This window comes from Cebus imitator, unplaced genomic scaffold (assembly GCF_001604975.1).
Source record: "Cebus imitator isolate Cc_AM_T3 unplaced genomic scaffold, Cebus_imitator-1.0 Scaffold844, whole genome shotgun sequence".
Taxonomy (NCBI): domain Eukaryota; kingdom Metazoa; phylum Chordata; class Mammalia; order Primates; family Cebidae; genus Cebus; species Cebus imitator.
This window is the reverse complement of record NW_016108159.1, coordinates 205,176-210,580: the sequence shown is the minus strand read 5'-3', so window position 1 is coordinate 210,580 and position 5,405 is coordinate 205,176.

Genomic DNA, 5,405 nt, shown 5'->3' with positions numbered 1-5,405 from the left:
TTGAGATGGAGTTTCACTCTTGTTACCCAGGCTGGGGTGAAATGGTGCAATCTCGGCTTGCCGCAACCTCTGCCTCCTGGGTTCAAGCAATTCTCCTGCCTGAGCCTCCCAAGTAGCTGGGAATATAGGCATGCGCCACCATGCCCAGCTAATTTTTTTTGTATTTTTAATAGAGACGGGGTTTCACCATGTTGACCAGGATGGTGTTGATCTCTTGACCTCGTGATCCACTCGCCTCGGCCTCCCAAAGTGCTGGGATTATAGGCGTGAGCCACCGTGCCCAGCCTATAATTTCTTTATTAGAATTTTAGGAGTTCTGTACAATAAGAAGTTCATCAGTCTCAAAAATCAAGGATGTTTCCCTCTAAGATGTAAGCTAGTAGTAAAAGCTATTTGATCAAAGCTAAAGTGAAAAAAATCTAAGAGTGTCATGGGTGTTCCCTCGAAGGATACCTATTGTAGTTTAGGAAAACTAACACAACCACTGATTTTCAAACTTGCCTCAAACTAAATAACCTGGAAAAAGATGGAGAAAAGGAAAGACAAACCTCATATTTTTCCCATCTTGTACTCCCAGAGAATGGCTGGCCCAGAGCCCATGGTCAGAAATACTCTATCACGGTGGTAATCTCTCCAGAACTGGCTGAGATCATTGGTGGTATGAGATGTTTTACTGTGGAACAGGGAATGCAGCCATCTTCCTGATCGCAATTTTGATACCAAACATCACGTGTATGTGCCTTGCTGTCTTCATCTAATGAATCGGTGAAGTTTTAGAACAGCTTGGTGACCTTGGAAAGCCTGTTTTGCTTCTGACGAAACTGGTCTGAGCCTGTGGGTACACAGTGTCATTGATAAGTAAACTATCTTCCCTCGTGGGCTGGCCTGATGTCTTTGTGGAAAGGAAGGCATCCTTCCAAGACCGGAATTCTCTCATGCATACAGGACACTCCTCCAGATCCGGCCTCATCAAGACCTTGAAGCAGTTTTAAGTATCAATCTTTTTACCCCTTTACGAGGAGTTGAAATGAACTCCATTCCTCTGCCTCTGCAGAAATTAATGTTGAATTTTCCAGCATTTAGCCAAAGGAGCAGGAGAGCAACTTCTAAGATAAGAAGCTTCTGAAAGTGTTAGGTAATGGAAGAAAAATGTTGCAGAGATGTGTGTGAGAGGAAAGGGGAGGGGAGCAGAGAGAACTGCAGGGACAAGTTAAGTAGTGGGGATCTGCCTATATTGCTGTTTTTGTGGGGTATTCTCATCAAGGAGCCTAGAAGCTTCCTTCTCATTCAGCTACTTCCTAGCTGTCAGATACTGGGCAAGTTACATAATGCCTTAGATCTCAATCTTCTCCTTTGTGAAAATGGGAATGACAACACTGCCTTTGAAGCGTTTTCTTCTTTTCTTTTTTTAACTTCTGGGGTACATGTGCAGAACATGCAGGTTTGTTACATAGGTATACATGTGCCATGGTAGTTGGCTGCATCCATCACCCCATCATCTACATTGTATATTTCTCCTAATGCTATTCTTCCCCTATCCCTCCACCCCTTGCTATCTCTCCCCTAGCCCCCTCCCGCCAACAGGCCCCAGTGTGTGATGTTCCCCTCCCTGTGTCCAAGTGTTCTCATTGTTCAACTCCTACTTAGGAGTGAGAACATGCGGTGTTTGGTTTTCTGTTCTTGCATCAGTTTGCTGAGAATGATGGTTTTCAGCTTCATCCATGTCCCTGCAAAGGACATGAACTCGTTCTTTTATATGGCTGCATAGTATTCCATGGTGTATATGTGCCATATTTTCTTTATCCAGTCTATCATTGATGGGCATTTGGGTTGAAGGGTTTTCATTAGGGTTACATGAAAAAGGTACAGGAAGTGCCTAGTGTAGCCCATCCATTGTTCTGTGTCCTATTACACAATGATAAATTCAACTTTATTTTCAACTGTTTCATAACATTGTTGTACTTTCATTGCATTCAATTATATAATCGTGTTTCTTTCTGAAAGCCACTGTCTTATGAAAATAAAGTACAATATGTAAATCATAGTACATGTCCTGCATAGATAAAACCAGAGATCTGGAAACACTATCTCAGGTCATGCTGTGTAGTAGGAACTGTGCTACCCTGTGAAGATGCCTCGGAAAATGAACCAGACTTCTGTCCCTCAGGTAACTCACAGCTGCCCAGCTGTGTTTCTACGGCAGCTGGTACCTATAGGGTGCCGAAAAAAATGGCAACTACTGGAATAGCTGCAGAATGCAAAGAGAATGTTTTCCCCATAAGTGTCAATTTCTAAAGTTTAATTAATTCAACGATTCTTCAGTAGTACCCTTCTGGTTGTATCAGAGAGTGTGGATGGTGGGTTTACAAACACCAACAACACATGGCCCTTCCCCTTATAAGTCAACCAATCTAGCACAGGAGACAAACACATTCATTACATCCACAGGTATTTTCTGAGTGACTCCAGTGAATGCTCACCAGAGATCTGGGCTATGTGGGATAAACCGGTGAGCAAGAGAGAAAGATCTCTACCATCAGGAGCCAATACTCTAGCAGGAGCCATTATCAGCTAGGTAACAGAACAGCAATAAACATCAATAAGTAATTACGTAGTCTGTTAGATGCAAAATGCTATAACATTAAGGAAACTTGGACTAAGTAAAAGGGGATCAGGAGTAATAGTGACAGGGTATCAAGGAAGAGTAGATTTAGCAATCTATCATAAGGTGGCCTGGGTAGGCCTCATCCAGAAGGTAATCAAGGCCTCGAGGTGAGTGAGGAAGTCATCCTTGTAGACATGGGAGAAGAGCATTCTAAAGAGAGGGAATGGCTAGAGCAAAGGCCCTGAGGAGGGAGGGAGCCTGCCTGACACAACCCAGAAGCTGCCAAGTCCAGGTCCACTAGAGATGTGTGGCCCATGGGGAGTGATAGGGGCAAATTCAAAGAGGAAATGGGCCAAATGTTGTAGGACCTCATAGATTTTGTAAGCGTTTAACATTTTACTCTGATCCTTAAACACAGGGCTTGGGTTCTGAATTAAAAGTCTCTGCAGGGTGTATATGTGCCACAGTTTCTTTATGCAGGCTATCACTGATGGGCATTGGGGTTGGTTCCAAAAAGGATGAGTTAATGTCCTTTGCAGGGATATGGATGAAGCTGGAAACCATCATTCTCAGCAAACTAACACAAAAACAGAAAATCAAACACTGCATGTTCTCACTTGTAAGTGGGAGTTGAACAATGAGAACACATGGACACAGGGAGAGGAACATCACACACCAGGGCCTGTCAGGGGGTGTGGAACTGGGGGAGGGATGGCATTAGGAGAAATATCTAATGTAGATGACAGGTTGATGAATGCAGCAAACCACTGTGGCACATGTATACCTATGTAACAAACCTGCACATTCTGCACATATACCCCAGAACTTAAGTATAATAATAAAAAAAAGTCTCTGCAGGGTAAAGGGAAAAGGAGGGTGACATCAGGGAGACAGGAGGTAGTGAGAGAAAAAGTGAGAGAAATCAAGACATGCTGCATCTTTATGAGAGTGGCAGCGCTCGCCTGTACATGACAATTCCATGGATCACTGGGGCCACATCCATGACCTGTGCACATCTACACCATTACTCACAAAATCAAAAAAGTAGCAGTTCTGTATGCATCCTATCATTTGTCCAGGAAACAAACAAAACAATGAGGGAAGTTATTTTGTATTCTATTCATTCTGTATTTAAGACCTTTCTAGGGAATTAGCTAGTGTAGACCCAAAATGAAACCACCTTTAGGTTTGAACAACAGTGTCCTAGGTACATGAAGAAACAAACAATTGGGGAACATATGAAGCTTGATGTGAAAGAAACAACTTACCTCACCTTCCCTGGTCCTAGGTCCATTCATATTTCATTTAACATTGTTATTAAATAGTTAACAGGTATAATAACAACTATCCTTTGTGACCCATGTAGATCCTGTCACCACTTCTCATTCAGTCAATATGTTTTAAATCCCTACTGGACACCAGATCCTGGGCACTGTGTTGACTCAGAGGAGAACAGACATGTTTCAGGCTGGTTCCCAGTCCTCAAATTTCTCACAAGCTTGCAGACACATCATTACAGAGCTCCTTAATTAAAGCTAACAACAGAATCAAAGTCAAGGAAGCCTGGAAAAACAGACGGGGGGTAATTTAATCCCAATGTAAATGATGAGCCGGCACATGGTCAGGAAAGCTTTCTTGGGAGAGGTGAGGTTATGAGTAGGTAGTCCTATTATCCCCCTTTATACCTGAGTTAAGATCAAAGATATTAACTTGCCTAAAGCTGGATAGCTAATGAGACAGCGGGATTTAAATTTTAGTTCATATACATTTTAAAACACCATTTTTTTTTCTCACAGACTATTACCAAAATCATTTCCCCTGGCTCTGCTTCCCTTAAGTATTCTGAAAGCTTCTCAGGTATGTTGTAGTACCTCTCCTGACAGCTGGGTCAATCTGTTAGTACCATTAAGCTCTGAGAAGGTCTTTAACATTCTCGATCCCAGGTAAGAGCAGTTTCTGGAGAGCTCCTCTCTTAGGACTGTACTCCACTTAAAACTCAGAAATGTCAGCTGGCATGGCTTTCTCACTAAGTAAAGCATCTGAATTCCCTGAGGATGCTTCCGTTGTTCCTGTCAATATCCCATCTGCCTGCCCCTTCCTAACTCTGTAAAAAAGGGCAGAAATATATATCCTAGTCTTGTTGGTTTCAGGGTAGATCCTCTCAGCTTTCATATAAGAAAGCAGACCATTCATAAATCAACATCATGGCCTAGTGTGATGACAGCATAGAATGTCTTCGTTTCTGTAATCACTTCATTGCATTTTATCTTGCAGGGGAAATGAAAGCTTCAAATCGTGAAGTAATGGGAGTGAGAGAGGTACTCATATGCTCTTTTCACATATTGTCCGAAAGAAGAACATCATGATGGAAAATACCTTTCACTGGAGTCAGTGAATGTTAGCTACTGAATACCTTACCAAAGAGGTCAACACTGAATATCATCAATGAAGGCCATAACAAACCATAGCTGTGGATAAGAATAATCCTTCTGACAAGATATGGTGACATTGTGGGTGTGCAGACTAGGGAGACAGGAAGCCTTGAATTCAAACACAAACTCTGCTCTAAGTCCTCATTTTCTCTTCTATAAAATGGACTTATGAACTGCCTCCCTCTCTAAGAGTTAATGGGGTAACAGTTAAGAAGGACACAGGGCCTCTCACAGGGACTGTACTCAACAAATGTTAGATGTCTTAACTTCATTCCTTTCTTTCTAACTCCAGGGAAAGGTAAAAGCCAACATCTTTAAATAGACATTACATTTCTACAAGGAAGAATCTTTCCTCTTTCTGTCTTTGG